Source organism: Crinia signifera, chromosome 3 (assembly GCF_055691185.1).
Source record: "Crinia signifera chromosome 3, ASM5569118v1, whole genome shotgun sequence".
In the NCBI taxonomy this organism is placed as follows: domain Eukaryota; kingdom Metazoa; phylum Chordata; class Amphibia; order Anura; family Myobatrachidae; genus Crinia; species Crinia signifera.
In genome coordinates, this window is record NC_139219.1 from 320,018,006 (window position 1) to 320,031,466 (window position 13,461).

Below are 13,461 nucleotides of genomic sequence, written 5' to 3' on the forward strand. Positions count from 1 at the left end.
AGAAGGGTAAGGGTATATATAGCCCCCTCCCTCTCCTCCTGTGAAGACCCCACCCCCATTACAAGCGGACAATGAAAAGTTTGAAGAATGGAAAAGAACAAAGGGCCTGATTCAATTTCATACCCGCTCACTAGGCAGATTAAATTCGATGCCTAGCAAACAGGTAAACACTACCTGAAAAAAGTACTTTCGGACTCCTCTTTTCGTGAGATGAGGTTGATCTCAAGTGAATATGGGTTCTCAAGCCGTATTGGTTCGTGAAAAAACAAGAAGAATAAACAATAATTAAAATCCGTGTGTGAGTTTTATTATAAACACTCCAGTGAGTGGTATCATAAATGCTGAGGTAAGCTGAGTTCCGCAAGGCGTACCAAGACTCACGTTGATTTTAGATGTTATCCCTCTTATAAAGGTTTCTTTAGGCACAATCTCGGGGAGCTCAGCCTCTCAGCATCAGTGGACATATTCTCATTTGTGACGTAGTTTCACAGGTGCTCGAAAGAAGGAGAAATGGTGTCTCAGAAACAAAGGCCCTTATTCTGATCGGATCGGTACGGCCCGCGTGCGGCCGTACCGCCGATGTTTTTACTCTGCACATGCGCAGAGGTGAATCTGCGCATGTGCAGCCCCCTTCGCCGCAGACGGATTTCGTCCGCCGCAAAGGGGGCGTATAGGGGCGTGAGAGGCATCATGCCCTCATTTCCCTATGTGTACGCCCCGCGTTTCATGGGCGTTCCCATGCAAACGCGGGGCGTACGCATGGTAATGAGGCCATGACGCAACTCATGGGGGCGGAAAGCTGACGTCGCCGGATGTCAGCTTTCAGCCCCCATACAAGCTACCACACGGACGATTGTCCGTGTGGTCTCAGCTTGCGGGAGCTGCCGCGGCGTGCGGACCTGCCTTCGATGGTCGACGACCATCGAATGCAGGGGGCAGCTCCCACCATGGTGGAGGCGTAGCCTCCACCATTTTTATGCGGTTCGCCAGCCGTCCGTGTACGGACGGCCGTGGCGAACCGTAGGGTGGGCGGGGATTCGTCTGGTGCGGTCGGAGCCGCATATGCGGCTCGACCGCACCAACCAGAATAAGGGCCAAAGTGACTCTTTGATTGAGTAAGTGGGGGGCTGTACAAAAATGATATATCTTGACAGCGTACCTCACTTACATTTTGATCAGATAAAATGCACATAAAAAGGTTTCTTTATACTGAATTTCGTGAAAGCGTACCCCTACTCACGGTGTGTTTTGTGGTTTTCAAACCTATAAAGGTTTCTTTATGCTGGTGTGACAGGTGAAGTGCTTGTAAAAACCAGATGAGTGTCTGTTGGCCCGGTAACTCCAATATTTCAGGATATATAAAACATAAAGGGTTTTTGCCAATGTAATTGGGTATCTCAAATTATGTCTTATGTAATAGGTCTATTCGCCGACCAGTAATGGCGTACCTTACTCACCCCTTATAGAGGGGGGCAAAAGCCCATAGCGGTTTATTTTCCTATTGATAATCAATCGTTGAGGTTTAGCAGGAATAGAGCCAGAAATTCAATTGGGTAAAAAAATCCTCCACAAAGTTTAATCCATACAAAAATATTTTACATATGTCCCATGAACAAACCATGCGGACATGAGGCAAAAACAAAACAAAAACCAAAATGTCCAATAGGATCCAAAAAGACTTTAAAACATAACTAAAAACATACACACATCCAGGAGTGTGGCTGCTCACTTTCCTCTGACAGGATCTACGCGTTTCGGTCTAGCTGACCTTTATCAAGATGTATGATCTTGATAAACATTACCAGGAGAACACCCAGCATTTTCATGAGGACGTCAATAAAATTGTGGGTGTTCCCCAGCTCGGGCTCGGTGTCCGCCCCCCATCCGCTCCCTCTGAATGGCTCAGTGAGTGTGAAACTCACCAAAGCCGTGCGCTCCTGGGGTTTGCACATAAATGCACATGAGCAGACCACCCATTATCAGAATGAGGCCGAATTCCAAATGGATCTTAATTACAGACGGAGCGGCTCTCATTGTTTCTGCCAGCTCGCCATGGTGGAGGTTTCAGTTATTCACTTTTCTTCTGCGCTGAGGTGCGTGGATGCACGCCATACCCATGCAATACATATTACCACCTGGGTGGCTAATGCTCCACCAATCTAGCGGCGGATTCATTTACAGATGGAACTGCGCCACACAAGAGTGTGGGAATGAGGTGCACGAGCGTCTCATACTGTACGTACTGTATAGTAAATTCAGTACGTATGACACGCTTGTGCGCCTCATTCCTGGGAACAATGCTGCTGCTCCAACTGTACTGTACAATACAAGCAAATGGACCGTGTAGTGTCCCGGTCCCATAGGCAAAAAATAACTGCGGCCTGCAGTTCACGTAGCCGATGCTGAATATTGTGAACGCAAAACTCATTCTGGTTCTCGGCGAACGGCATTAAGGCTCTGTCTTCACATAGACTCATGAGCAGTGGCTGCTATCACCAGGTGGCATGGGCTAGTGGATAACTGCGCTGCTCCACACACTGGAAACCTGTGTTCGATTGCGGTGTAAAATTTTTTTTATTTTTTTTATTGAAATTTTTATGAAAGTTATATGTAATAAAACTAGACAAACATAAAAAAAACCTGTTTGCATAAAAGGAATTGGTACTTATATGTTAGTTGGGCCCCCAGCTATTTGCTTAGTTTTACGCGTCCGCCCGCCACGGTTTGGGCTCGGTGGCTCTCTGCGCTCACCACACTATATAAAATCAACTCCATGCTAACATGGATAGTGGGGTTATGAGAGTACTTGTACGACTCCATGCACAGGAACCATAGAGCATGCCATGTAATGTTTAGTACTATGCTTTACGCACACGTTGTCTGTATAGCGCCTTCCCCAAGCCAGATTGACGGATTCAGTCTCTTCCATTGCGTGCACGGTGAAAAGTCTCCCAGGGAAGGGGGAAGGGAGGCGGGGGTTGGGGTGTGCTGAATGCGGTACCTTCAACGCTGTTCCACAATGGGAGTGTCTGAGACCAGGGCCGGTGCAAGGCACCGGAGCACCCCAGGCAAGTCGGGGTGGGGGCGCCCCGGTGTCTGCCGCCCAGGTACCTGTCCTGCGGCGCTGTGCGTATATAAAGCTGGCGGCGGCGGCAGCGGGGGGTCCCTGCAGTCAATAAGAAATAACGAGCGCTATCCGCCGGGCTATGCGGAAGCGCTTCTGTTTTGGAAACACTGGCCGCACGGCGCACGCTGATTGGCTGAATCTCAGCGTGCGGCCAGTGTTTCCAAAACAGAAGCGCTTCCGCATAGCCCGGCGGATAGCGCTCGTTATTTCTTATTGACTGCAGGGACCCCCCGCTGCCGCCGCCGCCGCCAGCTTTATATAAGCACAGCGCCGCAGGACAGGTACCCGGGCGGCAGGGGGGGCGAAATACCGCCCTCCAGTGGCCGGCGCCCTAGGCAGATGCCTAGAATTGCCTAGTGGTGGTGCCGGCCCTGTCTGAGACGCTGTAGCGACTTCAACGCAGCTACTGAATGGGAGCACTCTTTTACATACTGGAGGTTATTTGGATTGACTCGCTCGGATACAACTTCACTCAGAGCGTGGTTTTTAGCCTACTGCACATGTGTACCAATCGCAATGCGCATGTGCAGGTTCACTCAGCCGTGCATGGACGTGACCCAGCGAACAGAAGGTGTGATGTGGGCGTATCGTAGGGTGTGGCATCAAAACTGGTCGGCAACTGGGGGCGTATACATAGGTGGTGAGAACAAGTGCTGGGTGGCAGCCTCGCTCGAGTCACCGAGCACTCGGCCCGTTGCACATGAGAAACACTCGCATGAAAAAAGGCAAGTCTCACGCCTCGCAGACCAGCCTCCTCAGCGGGCCCGCAAAATAGCTAAATTACTTTCAGCTGCACGCAATACACACCCATGCAGCATAGAAATTTCTCCATACTTGCCGACTTTTTAATGTCACTCTTCGGGAGGCTCGCCCACCTTCCCGGGGGGGGCCGGGAGGGGGGACACGATTTGCGGGAGACTCCCTGCCATTCCAGGAGGGTAGCCAAGTATACGTTTATCTCATTTATCAAACTAACTACATGGCAGCACAGGAAGCACACTTTTGCAGTTTAGCCATTTGCACTTCTCTTTGTTCATATCTCTTATATATTTAGCCAGATCTGTCACTCATCCCCTGTGTATATAACGTTCCCGCCCAGCTTTCTACACACCCCCCCCCCCCCCCCCCTAGGGAAAAGACACTCATCCCCTGTGTGTATAACGTTCCCGCCCAGCGTTCTACACAAACCCGCCCCCCCTAGGGAAAAGACCAGTGTCTACCCACGACCCCCCCTCCCGCATATCACGCCCCCCGCGCCGCCCTTCCCACAATCCCCCCCCAGCGGACCCCCGCGACCCCGCTCCCACATTTCATGGACCCCCTTGAGAATGGGGGATCCTGTACCACCACAAGAAGGCCGCCCCTAGGTGGGAAATCCGGCCCTGGCTGCCGCGCTGCTGGTTCCCCCACTGCCAGAAGCCAGAAGTATCCCCACGGTCCTCTGCACCAGTGCCACAACTTTTATCAATGTCTTGCCCACATACCACTATTATACAGTCTCCTGCTCTCATGCACCCCCTTACTCCCTCCCAGTGGGAGGAGATGCTCACCCACTGCCGGGAGCTGCATACTGTCCCCTACCCTCCTCCAATTTTAGGGATGCCCATCAACCATCAATGATTTCAAATTATCGATGGTTTATGGCCGATGTTGAATACTTTTGCCATCGATGTTGGAGGACCAGATGGTTTCCCTACATCGATGGCAATGGAGAACCGATCAAGTTTCAAATTTTTTTAAGGTGCCGGGACACGGAGCATAGCTCCGCCCCCCCACACCCAGAAGTCCCACCACGAGTTCTGATTGACCCACGGCCTATTCAGTCAGATAAAATGGATGACTATCGATAGCTACAACAATCGATGGTCTGTATTAAGTGAAGTACTGTACTGTATTAAGTGTACGGTCAGTATTCGCCCACTTGTCCTCATAGCAAGTTATAAAATAGTGTAATAAGACACGTCCATGTACTTGTATTTTGGTAGTAAAAGTGTCTATCTAACTTACTGAATAGTAATGTACAGTAGTAGCAAGTAGTTCCTGCGCTAAAGAGCATTTTATAGTCACTTAACGCACACGCAATCCGGTTTCAGAGCGGCTTTCAGGACGGCTTTGCATAGCGCTCCACTATGCAACGCCGTCCTCCCCCCTCCGTCGGTGCCGGGCAGGGGGAAAGCCAATTAGTGTGTATGCAATGAGCGGCTTTCCCGCAGCGATGACAGAGGTCATCGCTGTCCATACACGCTGGGCATAGTCACCCAGTGTGTATGAACCTTAAGGGCCAGATGTACTAAACTTGAAAGATGATAGAATGAAGAGTGATAAACCACCAGGCAATCAGCTCCTAACTCTCATGTCACAGGTTGTGTTTGAAACATGACAAGTAGGAGCTGATTTGTTGGTGTTTTATCACTCTCCATTTTTTCACTTTTCAAGGCTTAAGGTCCATACACACTGGGCGACTATGCCCAGCGTGTATGGACTGCGATGATGACATCATCGCTGCGGGGAAAGCCGCTCAGTGCATACACACTGAGCGGCTTTCCCCCTGCCCGGCGCCAACAGAGGGGGGAGAGCGGCGTTGCATAGCAAAGTGCTATGCAAAGCCGTCCTGAAAGCCGCTCATCTGCTGGTATAACCAGCAGATGAGCGGCTTTCTTGGCGATGTTACGGGAGCGCGCAGCAGCGCTCATCGCCGGACCATACACACTGGGCGGATTTGAGCTAAAAGCCGCTCAAACTGCTGTTTTGAGCGACTTTCAGCTCAAAGTCACCCAGTGTGTATGGGCCTTTAGTACAGTCATGGCCTCTTTAGTACAGTCATGGCCAAACTATGGCCCTCCAGCTGTTGTGAAACTACAAGTCCCATCATGCCTTGCCACAGTTTTGCTGTTAGGGAATACTAAAACTACAGTATGGCAAGGCATGCTGGGATATGTAGTTTCACAACAGCTGGAGGGCGAAAATTTGGACATACAGTACCTGGCTTAGTACATCCCGCCCTGAGAATGAATGCAAAAATTACAGGCAGTGTTTTTATGAGTATCAGTGTCACTGGGGCTGAAAATGCCAGCAGCTCCCATGTAATCAGAATTGCAGCAGTCCAGTCTAGCTGTATCCACTCCAAACTTCTATAATACTTTGTGGTCTTTAACCGCTTTATTTATGAAATTACAACTTCTTAACCGACTTTTCAAAACAAAGAACTTTCAGACTCATCATTTGACCTTCTCCGTGCGCCAACAAGGGAATCTGCAACCCTGTGTACCTAGGGAGGTGTTCCTTCTAGATAAACAGTCTCGTCTGGCTGCTTACTTTCCTCTGAGCTGGCAGTCCTCTAACTAAGGAATGTAGGTGGGATTTCTAGATAAATATTACATCTGCACTACGTGACTGGACCTGCACAGTACCCTGTGCTTAAAAGAGTACCCCCCCCCCATAAGGTGTATGCCCTTGCAGGGAAGGTGCACAATATAACTGTTCTCTGGGAGAAATTCCTTCATATATGTATATATATATATATATATATATATATATATATATATATATTCAACAATGCGTGAGTGGTAGTTATGGCAAGAATTACAGTCCTCCCACAGAGTCTGCTCAAGCGTGCACTAGATCCTTATATATCCAGGACCGCTGCTTCCAACCAATAAAGAATCCCTGGATCCAAATGGGATTAGGACAATATGTAGAAAAATGTAGAAGGAAGCGCTTCTTAGTGCAATAATGTTTTTAATAAAAGGCAATCTGCCACTTCATAGATAAAAGACACAATGGACAGATACTTGTACCCCACAATTCATCAGTGTGGGCTTAGATACCACATGATATAAAATCAGTAAATAACCACGGTCACCGTCAGTCTCCTACTGGTGTTCTGCTGGGGACTCTCGCTGCAACGTCCGTGTATATCCCCGGGAACACATGCAGGTTAGCGTCTCTCCCCCTCCTGACAGGCGACCCTCTGAAATTAGCATCTGGTGAGGCACGCCCAAACGCGTTTCGTCATGGACTGGCGAAGTCCATGACGAAACGTGTTTGGGCGTGCCTCACCAGACGCTAGTAGTTTCCATTATAATGCCATTTAGTCTTTGGATTTTTGAGACCCAAGTGCATGATTTTGCATTTTTCGACATTAAATTGTAGTTGCCATGCTCTTGACCATTCCTCTAATCTACCTAGATCATCAATCTTTTGTTTTACCCCTCCTGGTGTGTCTACCCTTTTGCATACCTTTGTGTCATCTGCAAAAAGGCACATTTTACCCTCAATTCCATTTGTAATATCACCAATAAAGATATTAAAAAGCACTGGTCCAAGTTCAGATCCCTGGGCTACTCAACTTGTAAACTTTCCCTCCTTTGACTGTACTCCGTTTACTACAACTCTCTGTTTTCTGTCCTGCAACCACGCTCTTATCCATTCAACTATCTTAGAATCCAATCCCAAGCTTTCAAGTTTATTTAACAGTCTGTGATGGGGGACAGTGTCAAAAGCTTTACTAAAGTCTAGATAAGTTACATCTACAGCCCCACCTTGATCTTTTACTGTATTCACCCAGTCAAAAAAGTCAATAACATTTGTTTGACATGATCTTCCGCCCAGTAAACCCATGCTGTTTCGGATACTGTAAGTTTCTGGTTTTGAGATATTTTACAACTCTTTGTTTTAAGAGTGTTTCCATCAATTTCTCTACTACTGATGTAAGGCTCACTGGTTGATAGTTGCTTACCTCTTCCTTGCTTTAACTTTTGTGCAGTGGGACTACATTTGCTGTTTTCTAGTCTGTCTGTCCAATTCTGTCTCCATTTGTAAGTATTAAGACTAATATTGCGTCCTTATGAGTGGGTTCCCTCACCAATTGCTGGAAGGATGCTACTTGTAAGGAATTCAGATTGTCCCTGGAATTGCAACATACACCTTCCAATTTACATCAGGTAGATTAAAGTCTCCCATGATTATTACCTCTCATTTTAATGCCATTTTATTGATTTCCGGCAATAGGCTCTTGTCAAGTTCCTCTTCCTGACCTGGTGGTCTGTAGATCATCCCTATACGAAGAATTGCCTTCTCCCCTGTTTCTATGGTCACCCAAATTCTGAGAATTTTTACTAATTCGGAGAATAAATCAATGTATGGGCCTCTAGACTCTACAGGATAATATGTTGATTTTAATTTGAGACCAGAATGTCACATTTTTTCATTCGACTGTGATGCATTTTAAGTAATAGCATCAGACTTATGAATAATGTGACGCTTAAAAAAAGATTTAGAATATGTATACAGATGGAGACGCTCTCATCTGAGCACCTCCCAGCGTGCCGGTTGTGGCACGCGTACGTCGGAGGCACTCACGCACCCCATGTACTCGCTCATGAAATGTGTTATTTATTTTAGTACAAGGTGTAATTTTTGGGGGGACAAAGTCGGAATTCGAATGCAATTTAGTGGGATTTTGAAGTAACGAAAATGTGTGAATTTTTTTAGACATCTGCGGATTTTAATAATGATAAAATGAGAATTTTTTTTAGACATGGATATGTGCAGTATTTTGTTAAAATAAAACGGCATGGGGTCCCCCTCCTGAGCAAATACAACCCTTGACTCATTGAGCTACATAGAAACATAGAATGTGACGGCAGATGAGAACCACTTGGCCCATCTAGTCTGCCCCTTTTTAAAAAATGTTATCTCAAACCATATCTGATCCTTATTTCTATGTAAGGATATCAATATTCCTATCTCAAGCATGTTTAAATTGCTCTACTGTATTTGCCTCTACCACCTCTGATGGGAGGCTATTCCACTTATCTACTACTTTTTCTGTGAAGTAATTCTTCCTCAAATTTCCCCTGAATCTTCCTCCCTCTAGTGTCAGTGCATGTCCCTGTGTTCTGCTGCTCCTCTTCCTGTGAAGAATGTCTCCCACCTGTACCTTGTTAAAACCCTTGATGTACAGTAGTTGAAAGTTTCTGTCATGTCCCCCCTTTCCCTTCTCTGCTCTAAACTATACATCCTCCTATGGGCATTCTCCTCTCCCGCAACTGCACCTTCCGTGTCAATCCACCTGAGCCCTCCCTCACATTCTCCACCTTTGAGGTACACACTATCCGCCTCTTCTCCCCAATTCACCTCCTTGTGGCTTTAATCTACCGCCACCCTGGCCGCTGCGTGGCTTCCACACTTTCTTGCCCCTGACCTCCTCTCTATTATCCTCTGTGACTTTAACATTCATATTGACATCAATAATGCTGCCTCCTCTAATCTTCTTGACCTTACCACCTCCTTTGGACTTTCTCAATGGACCTCCACCCCCACTCATAATCTCGGACACTCCCTTGACCTAGTCTTCACCCACCATTGTAATCTCTCTGATTTCTCTAATTCTTCCTTCCCACTCTCTGACTACAACCTGCTCTCTTTCACCCTCTCATCCTCCCCTCTCCCCTCATTGCCCAGACCCACAGTCACCAGACGAAACCTCGGGTCTCTTCACCCTACTGTCTCTTCACCCTACTGTCCTGTCTTCCCTGGAGACTTTCCTCTTTCCTCTTTCCACCATGACCTGCCCCAACCAGGCTGCCTCTTTCTATTACTCTTCTCTCACCTCTGCTCTCGACTCTGTAGCCCCCCTCCACACTGTCCCCCTCCGATGCTCTAAACCCCAACCCTGGCACAACAAAATAACACGATTCTTGCAAAAATGTGCACGCTCTGCTGAACGCCTCTGGAGCAAATCTCACTCTCTGGCAGACTTCCTCCATTACAAGTTCATTCTCTCCTCCTACAGCGCTGCTCTCTACTCTGCCAAACTATCTTTTTTCAAATCTCTAATCTCTTCTCATTCCTCCAATCCCGCCGTCTCTTTAAACCTTCAACACTCTACTTCACCCTGCACCACCCCTCCTCCCTTCATTCCTCACTGCCACTGACTTTGCCTCCTTCTAAAATAAAATTGAGATAATCCGACATGATATCTCCTCCCATACCCCCTCTGCTGCCCACCCACCCCAATCATCCTCCCCTCCCAATTACCCAACTCTGTCATCCTTCTGCCCTACTACAGCTGAGGAAGTCTGCTCCCTCATCTCATCCTCATCTCACCAATTGCTTGAGGGATGCTCCTTGTAAGGAATTCAGAATGTCCCTAGAATTGCAACATACACCTTCCAATTACATTAGGTAGATTAAAGTCTCCCATGATTATTACCTCTTATTTTAATGATATTTTATTGATGTTCGGCAATAGGCTCTTGTCAAGTTCCTCTTCCTGACCTGTTGGTCTGTAGATCACCCCTATACAAAGAATTGCCTTCTCCCCTGTTTCTATGGTCACCCAAAGGGCCTCAGTTTTTCTTCAATACTTTGTATTAGGGTGGTAGTTTTTTTCACATATATTGCAACCCCTCCTCTCATTCTTCCCATTCTGTCGTTCCGAAATAAAGTAATAAAGTATATCCTGGTATAGCTATGTCCCAGTCATGATTTTCATTGCACCATGACTCTGCCACAATATCCAGTTCATCCCTTGTCATTATTGCAATTAGTTTTGGGATTTTATTTCCTAAGCTCTTAGCATTTGCACCCATATGTTCATCTTTCTGCCTATATCTATTTGGTTTTGATCGGCATTATCTTATGTTGCAGTGGATAGGCTTCCTGTTTCATTTGCCTGCAGAGACAATACCTCTAGGTTGGGGGAGCAGATTTCTTCATTCTTATTTGGTTCACTTCCAAACTTCTAACTTAATATTCTCATTCCACTTGAAGATGGATGCAGGCCATTACTTTTATATAAGGCTCTCCTCACTACATCAATTCCTCAGCCAAACATTGAAGTTTCTGATGCTCTGAGAAACTCACTGGGTGAGTTTTTAATGGAGAGCTCTCCCTTAAAAAAAATACCACTGCCTCCGCGGGTCCAGGCAGCGCTGCTGAACTGTCAATCAGCCGCTGCCCGGCACTGCGCTCCGGTGCCCCTTCCCTGTCCCCGACAGTCGGCTTGTCATAAGCCGGCACCGGAGATGTCAATAGAAAACCCGGAGGGGAGGTGGGAGGAGGAGGGGCTGAGGCAGAGGGGCACCGCTCTAAACAGTGGCAATCCCGAGAATTTCCGGGCTTGCCAGACTGGGCACTGAGGCACAGACCAGAAAATTCTCGGGATTGCCACTGAAGGGGTTAAAAGTGGTTCCTAACTTCCTAAATTCATCTTTTATGGCCATGACTTCAGCATTAACCAGGTCATTTGTGCCTAGGTGGACGATGACATCCACCTCCCCTGGTCCTGGTTCCCCAAATATGGGGGGTAAATAGGTTAGGATCTCCTGTATTTATGAAACCAACACCAGGCTCTTGGAACCGCCCTAGTTCCAAAAATAAGGGGGACAAAATACATAGGGGACTCCCGTATTTTGGAAACAGCAACAGGCTCAAACAGTCAGCAGTGCCATGCCACAGCCCGGGGGACAGTTATTATGCAAGGTCTCCTGGCCATCACATGTGCACCAGCCCTGGTTGTGGTACCTTTGGGATTGGGGACCCCCCAATAAAGGAGTGCCCCCCACACCTGTCCACTGTGTCCCAGGGCTGATGCATGATTTTTACCAGAGAGCTACATGACCCAGCATGCAGGGAATTACTGTATTATGGCCGCTGGGTCTTGTAGGTCCCCTTTAAAAGAATGTAAAAAGAAAGGCTCACACACCACGATATGTAAAACTTTAATATCAACCCTTTTACACCATCTCAATCAGCAAGTGGCACACCCTGTATTAGAACCTATGACCACTAGAAGCAGGTACCTTACCGATTGAGCTGTTTGCTCCTGCTTAACAGTAATAATTTTGAACTAGCAATTATACATAGTCAGAATCTGCATACTTACTGTCCAGGAGCAAAGAGCTGTATCAGTAAGGTGTGTGCCCCCAATGGGAGAGGTCACAGGTTCTAATCCAGGGTATGACTGTTAAGCAATATATTTGTTTGATGTAAACGATAATGTAAATAAATGTCATTCAATGTAACAAGCTTTATAGAAAGATTTTATGTATTTCTCTTTTATGTATGTATATGGGGGGAAACAATATTTGGTACTTATGTATTAGCAGGGCGCCCGGCGACGCTACGCTGACAACGTACCTTAGGCTACGTTGTCAGTTTAGCCTAGCCTGGCGCCCTGCTAATATGTGCCTGTGCATTTAGACTTACGTAGGGCGGGCCTTGACCGGCAGGCTCGGCGGGCTGAAGGCCAAGTGGCGGGGCTTGAGCGGCGGCTGGGCAGAGGGGGGAGATACCGCTAGCACCTGGCGGACACCAACAGCTGGCGGGGGAAGGGGAGTCACATCCTGGGGCGGCAGCAATGTACGTAATTCAGCGTACTGCCGCTGGGGGAGCATGACATGGTTTCCCTGCTCCTCCAGCAGCACTACGCTAATTGCGTACATTGCTCCCGACGGGGACTGTCATGGAGGAAGCGAGTGTGGGGAGCTGAGTGCCGTAGGTGCCGGGGACATCGTTGAGGTTAAGTATAATGCACTACACACACACTTCACACACACATACACCCAAACACCCAGTAACACAATCATATCCCCATTATCCATGTCATACCCCCATTGTCCACGAAGCGAGCCACCGAGTCCGAAGCACGGCGAGCACAGCGAACCCCGCAAGGGGACGCGTATCCACATCCCCACGCGGGGCTCGTTGCGCTCGCCACGCTTCGGGCTCGCCACACTTTATAAAATTTATTCCACGCCCATGTGGATAATGGGGATATGATGTGGATAGTGAGGATATCAACCATTATGTATTAGCACAGCTCCAATTACATAAATTACGTAGTTTGCGTAAGTTACGTCATTTACGTAGCCAGCATAGTGGTGTATTGGTATTCTCAATACACCACTACGCAAACTACGTAATGGGCGCCCTGCTAATACAGAAGTACCCAATATTTATCTTGCCTCCAGGCAACTGGGAGGAACTTACGCTACTGTCCTTTAAGGTGCATACACACTGGCATACACACTGTACAATTTTTTTGACCAATTTCATTGAAAGACATTTCCCTTGAACCCAGTGTCCTGGACGAAAGATGTTGACGAAAGATATTGATGACAGACGAAAGATGAAAGATCTAGCTAAAGTTTATATGCTCTTTTTGAAAGATATCCAAATTGAGCTGCATGCACAGTTGACGAACAGCCTTGATGAACAAGTGTGTATGCACCTTTACTGTCATATGCTTTCATTCATTACCAGATTTCTGTTCACACCTGAAAGATTGACCAGATACACCTACACCGTAGATCTGTACCTGGCTTTCC